The following is a 21889-nucleotide window of genomic DNA, read 5'->3' as shown; positions in this document are numbered from 1 at the left end:
TAATTCCGTAGTACAATAATCAATATGTCGAAATTCGCGATTTCAGAAAACGGTTCCATTTTCCCCTAATAAATTTTCAAATTTTAAGGAGATAATGCATATTAACACGTCTTTTAACTCTGTCGAAATCTGTAGCGCCATTAACGAAAATAACCAACCAATTACAGATGAACAGATAAAATTTAAGAGGTGTTTTTTATATTTCCTCCTCAATCTGCTCTTGACGGAGCGGTCATGGTCATCTTGTTGGCTTTTATGGCATGCATTACGATGCAGCGATATCTAGCTATCGTCTTCCTGGTGCACATTTAAATACATATAAAAATGCAAACGAGCATGCAGTCCACCTGATGGTAAGTGGCTGCTGCCGCCCATGGACATTTGTAATCAATTAGATAAGATATTAGATATTGGATTAGATATTCCTACCTGAGGTCAGCCACAGATGCGCCGGTACCCCTGAAGGCTAAGTTGGAATGCCTTGGAAAAGTATGTCTCCCTTACCACACCCTTCAAACCAAAACACAGCGGCGCTTAACACTGCTGTTATGAGATAGAAATAGTTGTGGCGGTGGTGCCGCCGGAGTTGAACCCAAAAGGGTTCTACCACCTTCAAAATGGTAAGTGGCTACTGTCGCCCATGGACATCTAAATTCGGTCACAAAAGTCTTGCCACCCTGAAGACGTACGCCTCGGAACAGTATTGCAAAGTTTATGATGTTGATCAATGATAACTTTCTACACTACATCCTTCAAAAAGCAGCTATTAAAATTGCTATGCAAGCCAAAGAAATCTTGTGCTACGGCAGCATTGTACTTCCTTTAAACACAGTATTCACTAAGTAAGTTTATACAGTGGAATTTGAAAAGCTTATTTCTTTAATTTTTTTACTTAATTTAATATTTTCACCATGAAGATGATAGCCGTCGTGGTTTTATGCCTTAACTTTCTCTTGCATTACAAGCAATAAACATGCTTTATCGTATGTGTATGAATGTTTGAGCCTTAAAAAAAAAAATTGTTTTATGAGTGACAAACTCGATTAAACTATAATATAACTAGTGGTGCCCGCGGCTTCGCCCGCATTTTAAAGAAATAATATGACATACATAAAACGGAAAATTTGTACCTGCATTGGAATTACAGTGGTGCCTGAATCTGTCGAAAATTGGTCTTACTAACTCCCGAACCCTCGTGGGCTCTTGGACAACAACTTTGCTAAAGATCATAACTTGATCAAATGCATAATTTCCGATTCTATAACTACTTACGAATTAAAAAAACCTTTTCCCACGGACTAAATTGTGAATCTAAACCATTCTCAAGTCCCCTTGAACACACACAACAAATTTCATCAAAATCAGTCCAGTCGTTTAGGAGGAGTTCCGTGACATACACACGCACATAAGAAATATATATATAAAGATAATATTTAAATAATTATTATTTAGGCTGCTCACGCCTAACTTAGTTGTAATTTATAAAACATACAAATACGAACATATGGTAGGTTATGGCAAATCGTTACCATTCGTCTACTACCACCTAGAGCCTATCCTAACTTACGAGTATGTCAGTAAGAAAGTTCATCACAAACCCAAATCCGGAGTCTATTTACATAGGCCTGAGGGTTTCTACGCTACGTGACATTTACGAGACACGGGCTCTACATGGCTCTATTGCGACAGCGACCACTTTCAATTCTTATGTTGGACTTTACCCACGGTTTCTTATTATGGTGCATACAAGGGCCATGGCAGACAAAATAATATCATTCTATAGAATGAAATGAACGTATTTATGTATTCCGTTATACGACTGCGCACCGTGCTTGTACAAAATATGATTTTGAATGTCCTTAGATATAATCAAAACCTTAAATCTCCGGGGCTTTATGTGCTTAACTTTTCTTTCTCCCTAGAAGGACTTATATACTCTAATAGATGAGATTACAATCATTAAGATTTCAAACCCAATAAACCTAATACAGGCTGTATTTTTGATTTCAAAATTAAACTACTTGATCCCCGTTTATGTATATATATTTTTCATTAACATCTAATTATTATACAATTTTGCTTTTATCAATACTATTATATTTTGAGATTTAAACATACACGTCTTATTGTAAAATTCATGCTGTATACATAAGGTTATACATAAGATATATGTAGGAAGGTACTCTACGTTAGTTCAAATTCGGAGTCTATTTACACACGCTCGCTTACTACCACTACGTGACATTTACGGAGCGGACTCTACACGGCTCTATTGCGACACCGAACACTTTCGATTCATAACTTGGTACGATTTTACTTACGCTTTTCTATTATATCTTTTTTTATAATATAAAAGTAGCAGACGAGCAATCCACCTGATGGTAAGTGGCTACTGCCGCCCATGGACATCTGTAATCAACCCCAGACAGGATTAGATATTCCTACCTGAGATCGGCCACAGATGCGCCGCTACCCCTGAGGACTAAGCTGGAACGCCTCGAAAAAGTCTGTCACCCTTACCACACCCTTCAAACCGGAACACAGCAGCGCCTAACACTGCTGTTATTAAGTAGAAATAGGTGTGGCGGTGGTGCCGCCGGAGTCGAACCACAAAGGGTTCCACCACCTTCTAAAATCTATCTGGAATATATCAGGTTACATGTATTTGTCAAAAATGTGTTATAATAATGTTGACTGTTTGTATGTGCGTGAGTGAAATGAATAAGAAAATTAGTGTGAAACTATGCTTGTAGGTGTGACTTAAAAAAATCATGCCCCATTAAATAAAAAAAAGAATATTCTTATAAAATATTTTAATTTCATTGGATTTTTGGATTACGTTTTAAATAATTGAGTCATTCCAAAGATACATGATGAAGCGGTCACCTTACCGGTCTGACACGCAATGAATTATGGGTTCAATCTCTGGCCAGACAGATATCTGAATGATGAATTTAGATGCTTGTTCTGGGTCTCAGTATTTGTGCATTCGAATCTGTGTGTCCGTCACCTACCACCCAGGGAAAACCCTAGTGTACATAGCCCCACAGAGTGTAGAAAGCGAAATTTATAATAACATTACATATACCTAATACTAGCTGATCCAGCAAACTTTGTAACGCCTCAAAATCTATTTATCAAATATATTCCATATAAAATATAGCCTATGTTACTCGTGGATAATGTAGCTTTTGAATGGTGAATGAATTTTTAAAATCGGTCCAGTAGTTTTTGGGCCTATTCATTACTATCAAACAAACAAACAAAGTTTTCCTCTTTATAATATTAGTATAGATATAGATATATCATAGCACGAGCGTCCGTATAGGAAACCATTCATTTAAATGTTCCACGACAAACAATCTCTACGTGCCCGATCAACGAACCGGTTTCCATCAATCAAGCTACAGCTACGCAATTGTAGAGCTAAAGCTAGATACATACTTGTATAGTAATAATTAATTATTTCAATTTATTCGTAATAAGGACTTCTAACATTGCATGCCTTAAGAGGTGGAACTTGGCGAACCTATATACTTTTACTGTTATCGAATGTTCTACCCATGTTCTTATAATAAACGTGCAAATAAATAAATTGGAATTTGAATGGTATTGGATTTTGTAACTAACAAGACGTCACATAACAGTTGGAATTTGATTTATTTTCGTACTAAAGCTACGCAATTGTAGAGCTAAATCTAGAAATATACTCGTTTAATATTGAACTCTATAATGATAAGTCATAAAAAAAACGAATCTTTTTTTCAAGTTAAATCTACGTAATTGTAGAGTTAAAGCTAGAAACGTACTTGTCTAAGTATAGTATTCGACTTTATAATGACATGTCCAAAAACTATTAAAATGTTTTTTTTTTCAAACTAAAGCTACGTAATTGCAGAGCTAAAGGTAGAAACATACTTGTATAAGTATAGTATTCGACATTGTAATGGCACGTCATGTAAACCTGCAAATATATTTTTAAAGGTGTGCAAGTGTAGGGCTAGAAACATACTAGTCTTTTTATTTCAAGAAAATCCTATGACACGCACATGTAAGAAAATCTTATGATACACCATATAAGTTCGGCAAAGCGAGATACCCCGCGGGGTTAGATGACCATGATTGGGGAGCGGTCCTGATTCTACAGACTTAGTTACTTGTATATGCAAGATATTGAGAAAACTTTAACAGCGTGATTCAAAAGCGCCCTCTCTTGAACAGTTTCAGAAAGTCGTACGTCACGCGTTCAGAAACATGTAGCGCCATCTCTTAGCGAGTTGTGGAAAGTCGTCATATCGTGATTCTACATCAGTATTTGAGCGATTTTATAACTGACCATAAGTGATTACTGTCACCCTTGGACATCTGTAATGGTCTTCTAATGCATATAAGTTTTGCCTGAAATTTGTCACAAATGTGTGCTATAAACATAGACTACTAAAGTTTACTCTCTGCTAACAAGAAAATGTACCCAGTTTTGAGAATTGAAATAGTTGCGTAAAAAAGTTTTGCCACTCCGTGCGTTGCGTCTCCGTGCTAAAATATCCCTAAAATATTTGAAATAATCATTTATTTATTACGTAAATTACGCAGTATTAATTATTTATTCGTAAATTTTCTCTAAAAATGTTTTTATTTGTCAAGAATTCAAAAAAAGATCCTTACTAAAATAAGCCGCTTAGGCTTCATTCAATTTCAAGGCGGCGAATTATCTTTACTAATCTATGGCTATAAATGAAAACTAATTTGAATGTCTCATGATACTCCTATACCGCATATGGATAACTTGCAGCGCTTAACACTATTATAAGGCATAAATAGGTGCACCGGTGGTACGTCAGATGAGCCACGGTATTTCTACTTTTCTTAATAAAATTCGAATTTAAATTGGACTTGCTCAGTATCCACAGATATAATTCTGTTGTAATAACATTGTTGTGGCGGAGTCGTTTATGTATTTAACATCATACCGTGATAGCATAATAATATGTTTCTACCTTAATCAGACTTCCTACGTTCGTTAATACTACGATGACTTCATAATATAAAGGTAGTGTGTAATAAATACTAAATTACAAGCTCATTAATTTTAAATGCAAAAAATCGTTGATCATAAGTGCATTCGTTCACTTTAAGTTAACATAAAGTATAGTTATCGCCAAACTGCTAGTCCGCTTTGAAGTTGTCGCGAGCAGGTGAGTCATACAATTTACTATGGTGACGCGATTAATTTCTATATTCAGAGCGGACTAGCAGTATTACGCGGACTATACTAACACATATACGCATCGTCAACTGAATGTTGAGCATACGTATCCTCTCGTTGTGAGGGACTTAGGCTTTAGAAGGTGGTAGAACCGTTTGTGGTTTCACTCCGGCGGCACCACCGCCACACTTATTTCTGCCTAATAACAGCAGTGTTAGGCGCTGCTGTGTTCCGTTTTGAAGGGACAACACGTAAGGGAGACATACTTTTCCAGGGCGTTCCAGCTTAGTCCTAAAGGGTAGCGGCGCATCTGTGGCCGACATCAGATAGGAATATCTAATTATCTATCTGGGGTTGATTTCAGATATCCATGAGCGGCAGGAACCACCTACCATCAGGTGGACTGTATGCTCGTCTGCTACTCCTATATTATAAAAAAGGCTATAGTACACCGAACTGCTCAAGTCATTAATTCAGTTCACTTCTTTGAAAACGGTTTTATAAGAAAACTTATGTTTGTGTGGAACTCTCTGTTTAAATTAATTGTTTTGAAAAGAATATGATCTTTGATAAACAGAAATACAAGTATTATAATTTATTCTCCTTAATTATGAAATATATTGTTATAGTTAGTAGTGCAATTTTTCTTAATAATTATGCTAAAATTGGAGAAATTATACACCTATAAAGTTGAATTAAGTCATGGATATAATTAATATACTAGTCATATTTCTAATTAATGATAAAACGTGTCAAATTAATTTGTTTCCCATCGAATTTAACGTTAAATAAATATAAATAATGTTCTATTTATGAAAAGAAACAACGAAACAATCATTAATTTGTTTTCATTTATATTAAATTATGTTAATTTATTCTGCTTCTAAAATAGCTTTGATTTACATTTCAGCCTTGAAGCGAAGGTGAAATAATGATAATGAAACAATTTCAATATTTACTTTTAGAAAATATATTTCTTATTAAATTTAACAAAAGTAAAATGTTAATGAAATACATTTTACAATGTTTTCAAGAGAAATATAAGAAGCGATATAAAATCCGTAGTTCGTTCAATACTAATATTCAATTAAATGTGATTTATATTTTAAGATATTTAACTATATACTCGTACTTAGTCGCAATAGAACGGAAACGGGAGGAAAGTCATCCACGACTTATTACCTTGTTAATAACTTGTTCTTAAATATATGACTAACTTCAATAAATCCAAAATGGTGTCAGTATGAAACGAGATGAACGATAGCATGAAAAGCAGTGATAGCCTAGTGGTTAAGGAACACGGCCTCTCGATCGAGGGGTCCGAGGTTCAAATCGCAGGCTTTGATTTTGAAATTTATGTGCGTATTAGAAATTAATTATCACTTGCTTAAACGGTGAAGGAAAACATCGTGCGGAAACCTGCATACCTGAGATTTATAAAAATAAAAATCTTAAAGGTATGTGAAGTCTACCAATGCGCACTTGGCCAGCGCGGTGGACTATGGCCTAATACTTCTCATTATGAGAGAAGACCCGTGCCCAGCAGTGGGACAGTAATGGGTTGATGATGATGATGAAAATCTTGACAATGTTTATAGCCTTACTATTTGATCTCTTTGCTTATATTCTACTTTGCTTCTCAAGCTTATTCTCCAACTGAGTTTTCTTTTTAATTCTCCCTTCTTCGTACCAATTTCTTCTTGCGTCTTCGTACAAAATTCTTCTTTCTTACCTGCAGCTCGATGTTGGGGATAACTAAGGAACAACTGAGATACCACCAGCTGTGTTCACTCATCTAAAATCCCGAGGGAGCACAGCGTGGCACCCGGTCGTTCGATAGCTTCTTCTTTGTAAACTCCACTGGTTTCTTCTCTCTTCCTTTGTTTCTTTGCACTTTTTAAAAATTGTTCTTCATTTAAAAGAATTTATATGTGGAAATGTTCTTCTAGTGTCATTGCAGCGGCACTAACAACGATCTTTTAATATGTTTGTAATAGCTATATAGCTAGATATATTCAACATGTAAGGTTCCTCAAGTTTACGAACTATATATCTACTTTCTAAGTAAAAGTAACTTTTTCAAACGATAGAATACGTTATTAAAGAAAAACATAATTCGAATTAAATTAATTTAAATTTAGAATTAAGAAAAAGTAAATCATTTTATTAAAACTCCGGAAAAATATATTTCATTAAAATCTTTAAAAAATCAGAAACTAAATTCAATTTACATTTTAAATGTAAAAAAAATTAAATACATAAAGTTATAAATTCACGCAAGGTATATTCAAATATGTTTCCAGTTTATTCATTATTTTAAAAATAATTATTGTTATTCAATCGTTTTCAATCACTCTTGGCTCTTATCCGCATTGAAGTTATTTATCGATCCATGGTTAATAACACAGTGAGTGGACACCCCGTTTACTCGACATATGCCATTGGACTAATATTATTGATTGTTTTAATGTAGAATTATTATATGAAATTGTAGGATTTTAGGTTGTAGGAGAAATTGTACAATTATTTATTTTATTTATTTAATTTCATTCGCAATGGTAAAAAAAGTCAGCCCTTAAAATCGAAATATTTCATCCAAAGTATATTCTTTCAATAATTCTTTTTAACTTTAAACTTAATGCCACTTCGCAAGGTGTTTCGATATGCACTCAAGGTGTAATCTCAGTGACCAACAAACTTTCAACAAGTCGCAAAGATATTTCTTTTTTCTCAAAATTAAAAGTGGAAATTTGTAAAAGAGTTAATTATCAGCAAAAATGAGCAATTAAAATGTACAAAACCTAATAACTAATAATACAATCCCGCTAAGTTTAAAGCAAGTTACCAAAACTAGCATTTTCGTATTGCAATACAATTATTGCCAACTAGCGACATCTATCGAATCCAACTGGCATGTAGCGCTAGACAAGTCCGTAACAGTGCCACCTGTGGGTTGGTTTCAAAACTAACTTACTTGTAACTTGCTTCGGGGGAGCGTACTTTCCTTAACGCAATATAGATGGCACTGCTCTGGCGTTGTTGATAAGACTCTATGTAGAAATGATTTTTAATTATTAAAGTATTATTATTCCAAACAATAAATCAAGAAATATTAATTATTAAATGTAAAGAAATCTTCTGTAAAAAAAGGGTATTACTTATTTTTTTAAATTTCGGACTTAATCGACTCTACCAGCTTCATTTTCACTCATTTTCATTTTATAGTGGGTAGCAACTGATTATTGCTGCTAGGAGCATCATTACTTTTATGTAAATACCAGAATTTAGGGTAGTGAGAGTGAGTCAATGATGAGAGCATTATTTGCAAAGCGTCTATAGACAGTGAAACTGCATTTAGAAAGGCTGCATTTAGCTGCATTTAGAAAGGCTGTATCTAAATTATAATTAGTGTTTAATTTAATGTTTAATTTACTTATACTATTTTTTTTCTCTCTTTTTTGTGTTGTTTTATTTTTTGGTATAAAAAGTTTATTTTATTTTCTACTTTTACATCTGTATTGCATGTGATGTTTACCTCTAAGTGGTCGTACATTTATTGCTTGCATTGTAACTAGACTTAATATAAAAATGTGTATAATTACAACCGTTGGTAAACTTAATAAAATAAATAAAAAAAAATTAAACTGCATGAAAAATATCAGCCAGTCTGTCAAAATGTAAATAAAGTTATTTATTTATTCTTTAGTGCTGCAGTACATTCTCTGCCAGTCAACCAGAAACATTGTCTAGGTAGGTAGATAAATGAAATATATTTTGGTTTATAAAATCCGCTTTCCTCATACATAGATACCCGAAAAATTAAACTAAATCTTATATTAAGAATGAATTATAGTTAGGAAACTATAGAGTTATGATAGAGTGGGAGAGCGGACGTCGTCCCTCAGTGGAAAGCACTTCATTTCACGATTTCAAGCAACCGCAACCCAAGGTCTGGGTTAACGTGGGGTTAGGGAGAGTGGAGGGTTACCTCTTGTCTGGTTCCAGCCGTATATGTGTGGCTAGTGTGTGTTTGGGCTTTAGAAGTGTGCGGTCGTGTCTACATATTCGACAAATGCGTTTTCACCTACTTAGTTTTCAGTTCTTACTCTTGTATGCAGAATGTTTTATTGGCGATGATCACAAAATAATTATTTAGTGTTTTTGTTTAAATATTCGGCCTAATAGTTTAACGTGTACAGTAACCATTTTTTCTAGGCTCTCGAGTCTTTACGCCTGATATTTTTTTTTTTTATAGTAACGCAATATTTCGACGTCATTTTAAATGCGCGCAATTTTAATAAGGTTTTTAGCCTACCTACATTTTTCTGTCACAATTTGTAACCAGTCGAGTTAACATCGCTCTGTAAATATATTAAAAATCAAGTATTAAAAGTGTTAAAAGATACCAAAGGTATTTTCATTGTGTCCGATGAGGCATATACAGCGATATACAATTTTTAAACGACTTCCCAAAGGAAGAGAAGTTATCTATTCGTCGCGAATATATATATTTTATGCCATTTAGCGCTTACCAACTGATTTTTTTTCTATTACTGTTAAGAAAGTTATGTCCGGTCTTTTGGGCTAAAGTCCGGTATTTTCTATTTTTGGGTTTAGAAATTTCTAAGTATGACGGATTTATTTGGCATTGTAAGCAGAACACAAATGAAAGTTTTGGACATAGGCGGAGCCACCAGTGTCTGACTGAGAAATGCAACATATAAAGTATGAAGTAATTACATACAGATATCGCCTGATGTTAAATGGGCACTGAATCCCATTGATTCTCGTCAACAAATCTAAATGGAACAGGACTTTAACTTTAGCTACTACTTCTGCCTAATAACAACAATGTTAAGCGCTTCTGTGTTCTGGTTTGAAGGGTTATATCTACCTTACACATTTATATGGGGCGTTTTAAGTTAGTTTTCAGGGGTACCAACCTATGGCCGACTTCAGGTAGGATTCTTATATTATCTGGGATTAATTACAGACGTCTATGGATGGCGACGCCCATTTATAATCGGGTGGATTATTACTTCAATCATATACAAAATCACTTGAAATCAAACCACTGTTGCTATGCGGATTGTAGAGCTAATGTAGAGTACATTAACTTTATTAATATTATGAATACTTATTTGCCTTTCGGATTTCGATCAATAGTAAGAGAGAATTGTGTCCTTGTAACCCTAAAATATATTTGGCCGTCTCAAGTTCAGGGTTAACTTGCGGTGAAAGGGGAGAATTGGGGTCAGGTTACGTTTCTTAATATATAACTTTCATACGGATGTGTGTTCGTACAATCTTAACTTACATCTACACTTCTACACTAATATTATAAAGAGGAAAACTTTGTTTGTTTGTAATGAATAGGCTCAAAAACTACTGGACCGATTTTAAAAATTCTTTCACCATTCGAAAGCTACATTGTCCACGAGTAACATAGGATATATTTTATATGAAACATATTTGATAAATAGATTTTGAGGCGGTACAAATTTGCCGGGCAGCTAGTATATAATATGTATTGTAGTGTAATTAATTCTGGCGTTTGAATTGTTTTATAATTTAGCATTTATTTTGGCTTAATATTTATAAAATCAGTACGAAATGTGACGATAGTTTTGACTACATGGAGATGCTCTAATAAAAAAAACAAAAACAGGTAAATATGCGCAACTCCCCAACTAATTTGTAATTACGATTTGACCTGAACGGGTTTCGAACCTGGGACATTGGACGGTGACTTGGAGTATTACGCTTATTCGGAAAAAAAGTATATATTACTCCAAAAATAATGGAATCGAAAATAACGGAATTTCTATTTCTATTTTCCTACATAAGGTGTAAGCGAGAAACATCCGCCATTTTGGATTCCAATATTATTGTATCAAATAAAATCGCTTTATTCGCGAGAACATTATATTTTTACAAAGATCTTACATGTATAGCGAGTACAAAATGTATCTACATTGGTTATGCAAAATTTATCTTAAGATTATCAAGATCTTAAGATTAGACCATAGATTAGTAAAGATTACTCACTCCTAACAAGAAAATGTAACCAGTTTTGAGAATTGAAATAGTTGCGTAAAAAAGTTTTGCCACGTCTCCGTGCTAAAATGTCCCTAAAATATTTGAAAGAATTATTTATTTATTATGTAAATTACGCAGTATTAGTTATTTATTCGTAAATTTTCTCTAAAAATGTTTTTATTTGTCAAGAATTCAAAAAAAGAACTTACTAATAAGCCGTTTGTGGCTTCATTCAAGTAGTGGAAGTATCTTTACTAATCTATGGATTAGACTATCAATATATACTGAGACTACATTGTAATATAGGGAGCGTTCTAAATTCAAACGCTGTGGGTGGAGATGCGCTCGCTAATTCTAATTCCGAGTCGAGTGCACTTAACATTCTTCGCGACGTCTCAAGTTCAAGGTTAACACGTGGAACGCTGGGGACTCAACACGACCACAATGTATACAATATGAACATATTACACAATATGAGTATAATATACTATACTTGTAATGCCCACGAGTTCGCCCGCGTTTAAAAAAAGTAACATGACATAAATATAACTGAAAATTTGTACCTTCATTGGAATGACAGTGGCGCCATCTGTCGAAAATTTGTCGAACCAACTTAGAAACTTTATAAAGTCACATGATCAAATGTATAGTTTACGATCATTTTATATATCATTATATATATATATATATATATATATATATATACATATATATATATATATCATATTCATATGTCTCATAATGAGACTTATAATATGTATTATGCATATTGTAAGTATACAATTTACAAACATCAGTTGAAATTATAGGTACATTTTCGGCTCATCAATGTCGTTATTAATATTCAATCTATCTAAAGTTTGCGTTTTGGTTACCAAAGATCAACGGATGTAAATAGATATTGCGTGAGTTATGCTTTATGGAGAGGTCAACACTCAGCGTACTGGTTTATTATGCAGGGAGTACCACCGGGTTCGATCCCTGCCAAGACATCTAAATGATGGACTTAGATCTCTAATTTTATCCTGTTCTGTTATTTATGTATTTTTTCATTTATAACCAAATATTAGATATCTGACTATTTTTTGACATTTGCTAGCATAACCACATCCCTGAATGTCTCGAGAAAGTAAAATTGCATAAAAATAAGCTAAGCTGTTCCAATACTTGGGCATACATAAAAACATATTCGGTATAGACAAAAAATTGACAAAAATAATTCAAGTTTTCCTACTTTGATGTTTTATAAATGTGCAGTAACATTATTATAAGTACTAAAAATATGAATTTCCAAAAAAAATATTTTATAATCACAAAGACTTTAGTTTTCATATATTTTATAATACCTACTGTATTTCTATACATTCACACAGAGTTGTTTATCAATGCAGTCATAATTCTGCACGTGTAACTTGTTTCAAGGTTGGGTTGAAGGGAAGGGTGGTATGGGGTATAGAGACCTTTAGATACAGATTTGTAAGTATTATTATTGAGTAACCTAGTATATTTTTAAAAAGCTCTACATTTTGGATACCAACATCTTAATGCCTTAAGATGTTAATATCTAGATTATTTATTTTCTTCGAAATTATCCTTTTTCTTTAGTTTCTCATATATCATTACTTCCTTCCCTTAATTTAAAATATCTTTTTCCCTAGTCAGGAATCGAACGAGTTCTTTTGAAAACAAAAACATCCCGTATTATTACATTATCTGACAGTGTCGCTTATAAAAGATATTTTAAAAAACGAATGTAGTTTTAGTTTTATCAAAATCAGCCTCGTAACTCCTTTTATGATTTTTAGCTAATTCTTATAGTTTCGGATTTGGTCCTAAAGGCCATATTCTAAAGGTCCTATTATATATCGTATGTATCACAAGCTTCAAATAAAAAAGCAGTAGCCCTTAAGGTGGCTGTTATACGGCAGAAATAGATGTAGCGGAGTTTTCCCCTGATTTAACCCATCAAGCGTTCTACCACCTTTAAAGTTAAGTATATTAGAAAAAAACATTCTTATCAGCACTTGATCTTGATGATTATCAACTTTACATTGTGATAACTTGATAAAGTGGGAACGCCTCGAATAAGTATGTCTCTACGACATAATCTCTTATTAAGAAATAGGTGTTGCTGATACCTCTGGAATCGAACCACTACGGGTTCTACCTTCTAACGTAATATCACGGTCCGTGGAAAGCCAGCAATGGAAATTACAAACAGAATTACGTACGCCTTATTTTATGAACGTAAAATTCTTAGTCCGTTCTGATGCATAATACCTATCTGTTTATCGTGCAGTCCACGTGTAGGAGACGTCACGACTCACGACCATAACAGATAATGTGGAGTTGTTTGTTTTGATGATAATGAAATTAGTCATAAGAGTTTGTTTAAAAATATACAGTGTCATAGTTCCTGGGGGTTATTTTCGTGGCATATCACCATACATGTCAGATATGATATATTAAATGTTGACTGTATAGTTATTATAAAAATATAAACATATTTTTTACGTTTTAAATATATATCATAAACTTACCTTTAGGAGCAAATATTTTAATTATATTTTTAATATAAATAAACGTAAAAATAGAAAGTTTTGGAATTCCAGGACCGTTTATTATTATTATTATTTTAACGACCAAATTAACTTATATCGCAAATACGATTTATTTAGTAACGTACCTAGTTGCTATGTTTGTATCTATTCATAAAATAATAAAATAAGACTATTGACCTCAGAATTTATCAGTACCTAATAGTTAGAACAGAGTTATTTAGCTACTACTAATAAAGAGATTCTTTCAAAGATAAATCTTCATAAATAAATAACAAACACTTAACACATATTTCTCTGAAGTTGTATCAACAATGTATTCCTCCTATACTGTGATATCACACTGACGTCATGAAGCAAAAAACGTGTGATGCTAACGCTTATTGTATTTCAACTTACTTGACATAATGGAGATGGCTGCCTTGGATCTGGGTAGTACCTGGGGAAAAAATAGTTTCATTGAATTCATGGTTTGGTTTGGTTGGAGTCTGTTTTTTTTCTTTTTTGTGGTGCATACACCGGGCGCTGGATGTTAGTGAGTATGAACTCGTAAAATATAAGAACCGCGTTTTGTCAACTAATATTACTTATAATATAGAAGTCTCCGACATCTTGTAGTCCACCTGATGTTAAGTAGCTACTGCCGTCCATGGACATCTATAATCAACCTCAGACAAGACCAGATTTTCACCTCAGATCGGCCACAGATGCGCCACTTCTTCTGAAGGCTACGCAAGAATGCCTCGGAAAAATATGTATGTCTCCCTTACTCATATGTTTTTTTTAAACATAGGAGCAGCTGACAGACATGTAGTCCACCTGATGGTAAGTGGCTACTGCCGCCCATGGACATCTGTAATCAACCCCAGATAGGATTAGATATTCCTATGTGAGGTCGGCCACAAATGTGCCGTTACCCCTGAGGACTAAGCTGGAACGCCTCTAAAAAGTATGTCTCCCTTACCACACCCTTCAAAACGGAACACAGCAGCGCCTAACACTGCTGTTATTATGTAGGAATAGATGTGGCGGTGGTGCCGCCGGAGTCGAACCACAAAGAGTTCTACCACCTTCAATATGCGTATTTTATTAAGAATCCTATTTTAGTGTGTTTTTTACCGATTCCGCTCTAATCTATAAAGGAAGTAGACAGATAAAATCACAATCGAAATCGCTGAACCTAAAGACTTTAAATTGTGCAGATAGTTTCTTCATAAAATGTAAGTGAACATTAACGAAAGAATTTTGGAAATTCTAAAAAGTAGGGGTAGATTTTTCTTTCTTTCAATCTGGGGCTAAAATTATTTTTATATGTTTAATATTAGGCTGCCTCTGGCAACATAAAATTGAAACGAAACATTTTTAGCAGAGCACACCCATGTATTCAACAATCAAGAACAACAGACATTAATTAATTAATATAACAATTTAATTAATATATTAAGTAATTATTTCTTTATTTTAACACGTTAATTACCCTATGAAAAATATTTTTATACTTATGACTAATTAGCCATACAGCACTAAAGAGACTTCGTACACAAACAGTAGACTTCCTTTAAAGTACTAATTATAAGACCAAAGTTTCATTGGCGTGTATATTGACAGATGCAGTTGCTATGTATACTAGAAATACAGTTGCTATGTATACACAGAAAATAAATACATGACTATAATGGTAGATTTAGATACTGGCGTCGGCCTAGTAACTGGCTGAAAAATGGCAAGTATGTAAACGCCGCGCACGAGCACAGACGCGAAATCATTTAATATGCCCTGAAAAAACATCAGCCCGCGGGAGACAGAGTAAAGGTGGTACACTTTGTGGTTCGACTCCGGCGGCACCACCGCCACAACTATTTCTGCCTCATAACAGCAGTGTTAAGCGCTGCTGTGTTCTGGTTTGAAGGGTGTGGTAAGGGATGACTGTCCCAGGCGTTCCAGCATAGTCCTCAGGGGTAGCAGTGCATCTGTGGGCGACCTCAAATGGGAGTGGAATCCTATCTGGGGTTGATTACAGATGTCCATGGATGGCAATAGCCACTTACCATCAGGTGGCCTGCAAGCTCGTCTGCGGCTCCCATATTATATAAAAAAAAAAACAATTTAATGATTTCATTGTCATAGTTTTGGAGTTTTTTCTTATATTTTTTATGTTTCTTTATTATGGCGTGAAGCCGATATTTAACTTCAGTAAATAGATTTACATCGAATTCCTAAACATACTAATTGCAATTTTTATATACAACAACAAGAAAAAAGTCACACATATTTATTTATATCCTATAATATCCTTATGAATTTAATTGCATCAGTAATAAACTGAGAAATAATAAAATAAGTATATAGGAATAATTTAAAAATACCGAATACATATATATTAAGCAAATTATTTGTTAGGTACATATGTAAAGATAAAGATACACATTATAGTATTGTAACCTTTTTCCATAACACACATATGGACTATACATCACATGAATTAGTCGGTCTGTGATCAATGTACCTACCTATATAATCTTGCGAGCCGTAAAATATACGAGATAGTAATTATAACAAAATCCATTAAAAAAAATGCATGTCATTCCTTCTAATGGTTTGACGTCAAAGGAATATTTACGTAAAGATTACGTCACTGTAGGAAGTAAGACAAGTACCTATAACTAATTACTGTGGGTATGATACGGATAATTTAATGATTAAAATGAATAGACTTGTTTCTACCCGAGTATATGTCGTCGTCAACTCAATGTCTCACTGCTGGACACGGGTCTTCTCTCAGAATTAAAAGGATAAGACCATAGTCAAACGCGCTAGCCAAGTTTGTAGACTTCGCATACCTTTAAAAACGTTTTTAACAAAGATCTTTCAAGTGCCTATGCAGATTTACTTATGATGATTTCCATCACCTTTCGTTCCTTTTATTCAAACCAAAGACCGCCTAATTGATAAACCAAGTTTCAACCACTGGCTATCACTCCCCTTAAGTACCTATATCATAAAATTTTTGTATATCTACTAAAGACAGGTGCTATAATTTGGCAAGTCGACAAAGTTAAATTAGCGACATCATCAAATTAATCATAATTTTATCAAGATCTGCCCAATCTAATTCAAATAATCTTCTGAACAACTGCCGTACCAAAAAAGGAACAGCTGAAGTCCGGGCATCCTTTTAGTTAAAAAAAAGGTTAATGTGTAGCGTATCTTGCTGAACAAACTTTTTAGTAAATAAATGTAAAGCAAGATACTGGAGCTAGTACTTTATTAATTATATGTAAAAATGATGGCATTCAAGAAAAAAAGTAATAATTATTATGGTATAAAAGACAAACCCACTGAGTTTTTTACCGGATCTTCTCAATTGAAGTCGCGTTCCGATCCGGTAGTAGTTTAAGACAAAATAGTAACTGACAATTAGTTAGTGCCACTTAGTAGGCCTATACAAATAAATATTTTGTAATTTCATTACTTCTCGATATAAAATCTGGATCTAAAAATAGAATTAGCTGACTTGCGTCATCTGCCCACGCTTTGGGGAGTTGGGGGCTACCCGCGGTGGTTCTAGGTAGGTTGACGCAGGCGCGCTGCTACCGGTAAATGTCAAAGGGCGCCCGGGAAGCTTGGTGGATGGAGCTTCGTGAAGCTGAATTGATTTCCTAGATGTACTTGCCCGACCTGTGACATTTAACGCCTTCGCACCTAAATGGAAATGTCGAGAGAAATGTGATTAGTATTTCAGGCACGTTAGACAGTTACAATTACGAAGTGGATGATAAAATATTAGTTTAAAAATATAAATGAAATACTTATTTTGGAGATGGTAGAACGAGATGGTGGTTCGACTTCGGCGGCATCTATTCCTAAGAACAGCAGTTTAAGCGCTGCTGTGTTTTTATTTGAAAGGTGTGGTAAGAAAGACACACTTATCCAAGGCGTTCCAGTTTAATCTTCAGGGGTAGCGGCGCTTAACTATGCATTAGGTACAAATAGATGGTGCAGTCAAAGTCGAACCACACAGGTTTCTTTAAAAGTTTTTACTACAAGAACAAACGTATTAAATGTTCAATACAGTGTATGCAGCATGACCATGCAGGGGATCCTACATATGTACATACTTGTACGTGTGAATAGCCATTATGGAGGAACGAGTCACCATTGGATAATTGGCTCAATTGTTACCAGTTATAGGAATGTGCACACTCAATGTATGGTAATATTGCTTTTTTAATCGCATCAGATTGAATAAAGATTTAGAATGAACTAATTTATTAACTGAACCTTGATAATTTTTAAGTTAAATTAACCTTTCACTTCCTGAAAAGTCCAGGAAAATCCTCATTTTTGCTTTCTATCAAAATTGATTATAGAATAATTATTTTTTTGTTATTGTATCCGAATATTTTAGAGACAAAATCACCAGTCACTTTCCAAAAGTTTAGGAAAAAGCTCACCTTGATTTAACCCGTTAAACTGAGAAGCAAACAAAAAAGCGTATTTTAATTGTATACTTAATGATAAGGCAGACGGGCTACAAATGTAGAGCTCTTTTTGCAGATTTTTGATAACCTCCTGTGATAGCGCTCTGGGATTTACGGGAGGAATTTTTTTAATAATAAGTATGTATATATGTATATACATACTTATGAAGTTTTTTTATAATATAGGAGTAGCAGATGAGCCTGCAATCCTCCTGGTGGTGACTGGCTACTGCCGCCCATGGACATCTGTAATCAGCACCACATAAGATTAGTTGCCTACTTGAGGTCACCCACAGATGTGCCGCTATCCCTGAGAACTAAGCTGAAATACCTCGGTCTGTCTCCACACCTCCACACCACCACACCCTTCAATCCAGAACACACCAGCGCTTAATACTGCTGTAATTAAGCAGAAATAGGCGTTGCGTTGGTGCCGTCGTCGTCTTCAATTACTGTTTAATTTTATACATATTAATCAATTTTATAGCTTGGCATCGCTTAGCCAATGTACACAAACTTTATAACGAGACAAACCGACCTTGAATGCAGTGGACATCCGATATACTTAGATCTTGTGGTCTTAATATAAGGACGCTTCAACGACCTATATACGAACGGGATGTATAGAACGCTCTAGAAAAACCCAGTCACCTATATCTTGTAGGCTGGGTGTAGGGTTGCCACCGATATTACACGTTTTACATTAGCTTCACTTGTAACTAATTAAGTAATAATGTAATAAATCTTGTAAGTAATTTATTTTAAACAAAGATGTTTTTAAATTGCATAAATATAGTTTTCGGAAGTAAAAAGAAAAATATATTTTTTTTTAACCCTTGATTACTTTTCCATGTGTATTTTCATTACTCTTCGATTTTTATCGCAGAAGAACCAGTGTTTTACTTTAAGGGTTGTTGTAAGGTTGTAATCTATGTCTATAGATAGGAATTTATCCGACGCATTCTATATTTGTCCACAGGAGTAGCACACATCTGTGGTCAACCTCAGGTAGAACACTAATTTTATCTGGGTTTGATTACTGTTATTCAAGGGCGGCAGTGGCCACCTTCAGGTGAACTGTCTGTTACTCCTTTATAATAAAAAAAAAGTGCAACAATTCAATTAGCGAGATACATTAGTAGTTTTTCGTAGCCTAATATTTTTCTAAAATATACTCTAAAAAGGGAATAAAATATAATACGTAATAGGCATTAAGGTAAGGGTGGCAACCCTATCAATGCGTCATGGAAGGGTTACAATATGGACTATTTTAGCGCGCCGGACATACTTGTTTGCAAACAGCCTTGAAATAGGTTTCTCTACTTGTTTGTTTTGATTTGCTGTCGATAAGAAGTGAATTTGCTCTTACTTGTTTTGGTTTTTTAACTCACGTCGGGTTAGGTTTCCAGCGTCTTACATTATAACTGGCTTTATTTGTTACGTGAGAACGTATAACAAAATATATAGGTTATAGGTTCAAGTTACCATTACCATTATAAAAAAATAAAAATGTCTACAAGCAGTGATTGACGGGTAGTTTGAAATTCGCTCTCTCAATCGCGAGGTACGAGGTTCGAATCCCAGGTTCACCACTAATTTTTCAAAGGTTTTAGCATATTATAAATTAATAACCACTTGCTGAAACGAATTTTAAACGAACGAAACGAAAACGAAATTTAAAAATCAATAATCCGCAAAAAATTAAAAATCTGCAAAATCCGAAAAGTCAGTACCTACATTAATTACGTTGCAAGTCTATTTAAGAATCTATAGGTATCTATATTCCTTTTTTCAAGGTGCTAAGGTTTGAGATACTTTCATAAACAGAAAAAACAAGTACTCACTTCAAACACTAATGAAATATCAGATCGTCAAACACTACTTCACCATAGCAACGTAACACAAACGTAACGTTTCCGTATTTATCCCATAACGTTCTATACACACTATAAACTTATATAACGCAGTGTTCGTTTACAGAAAGCGCATACAGTACGCACACATGCAGAGGTGACGCGTTGTTGCTAGGTGCGCCAAGGCCGACGCGGCCGTGGCCGTGGCAGTGCTGCAAGCGACTAGCGGTAGCGAATAGCGATTTTAACGTAAATTAAATTACTTTTTATCTTTGACATTGATTAAATTTTGTATTTCTTATAATTAAATTTACGTACATTATTTTTATCTTTCACATTGTAATTTTTTTTTCTCTTTTGTATCTCTTATAATTATTGTATGCCCGCTTGCGGCAGGAATGAAGAGGAATATTTTTTTGTGACTGTACATGTACCTAGCTTACCTACATTCCATAACAAACGAATTTGATTTGATGTGATTTGATTTTTACCCGACTACAGAGGGTAATGTTTTTCAAAAGTATGTATGTGTCATTAATTGTTACGTTATACAGCCCAAACGGCTGAACAAATCGTAACATGCGGTGTCGTTGAATTCGTTTAAATTACGGGAGTAACCATAGGCTACAGTTTAAGCAATTAGTTTTTTGTTTTTATTATAATTGCTAGTGCTTATCAATGACTTTAACCTATTGCAGAGTATAGGTACATTTGTGCAGTATTTGTTTTAACGTAAGTCACATTTTAAACGCGGTGTTCATTTACAGAAAGCGCATAATTATGTACAACACACACACCGCACACATGCACAGCGGTGACGCGTTGTTGCTAGGTAACGTCGACGCGGCCCTGACCGTGGCAGTGCTACTGCAAGCGATTAGCAATCACATTGTATAAGAAGTTTTCTTTTCGTTTAGAAAAACTAATGTGTGTGAGTTTTCCAACAGTAACATCTAAACACACGTCATAATGTTGGCCGGTAAATGTCTCAAGTTTTGCAGAAAAGGTAATATAACAAGTTATTTATTTTTTTTTAAATTGAAATATGATGTGTCACGATACATACCAATAATTTTATTATTTTTTTTGTTTTGTCTATTACAAAACATTACACTTCTTGCGCTTGTACACATTGACGCGTCCTACTAAAAACGCATACACTACACAACACACATGCACAGCGGTGACGCATTGCATTGTGTTGCTAGGTGCAGACGTGGCCCTTGCTGCGGCGGTGCAACTGCAAACGATTAGCGATAGCGTTTAATTGGGGTCAGAATTAATTAATCCATGTTGGGATATAGGTACATATGATAGTTTAGGAATTATCTTATTTAGTGTACATAAGATAATTCCTAAAATTAAATCTTAGAAATACGTATTCTTTTGGTGTATTTAGGTAGAGACACTTACATGTACTATTCTTAGTCGTCATGAGTACTAACACATCTGGCACCTACTTAAGACATGATTTAAATCCTATTTGAGCTTCATTGTGTCCATAGGTGGCATACACCACTACGATAAAGTGGAACGCATGTAAATGAACATTCATGTTCATAAAAAATATATTTATTATCAATTACATAGTAAATTATTTACAACATTAACGCAATAGTAATACAAAAAATATTAATAAAACAGGTTTTAAAATAGTTATGAAAAATAAATTAAATATAATAAGCTTCATCCAAATTGCTGTCCTTTGGTAGAGTCCCTAAAACGCTGGCGACATTACCTCGTTGAATAGCT

The 21889-nt window shown here is 34.2% G+C and overlaps 1 long non-coding RNA gene across 1 annotated transcript in view; it reads right to left on the bottom strand.

The window, feature by feature from the left end:
• The window catches only part of LOC140742837 (uncharacterized), a 100934-nt gene that overhangs the window by 40600 nt on the left and 38445 nt on the right, over nucleotides 1-21889 (bottom strand). Inside the window, exon 4 of the long non-coding RNA XR_012102306.1 lies at nucleotides 14203-14242. This is a non-coding gene — a long non-coding RNA (uncharacterized LOC140742837). The remainder of the gene's footprint in view (nucleotides 1-14202; nucleotides 14243-21889) is intronic.

Source organism: Epargyreus clarus, unplaced genomic scaffold, assembly GCF_041222505.1.
Source record: "Epargyreus clarus isolate Ecla_fem2 unplaced genomic scaffold, WU_Ecla_fem_2.2 ptg000006l, whole genome shotgun sequence".
NCBI classification, from domain to species: Eukaryota; Metazoa; Arthropoda; class Insecta; order Lepidoptera; family Hesperiidae; genus Epargyreus; species Epargyreus clarus.
The sequence above is the reverse complement of the archived record's forward strand: the minus strand, read 5'-3'. Positions and strand labels throughout refer to the sequence as shown.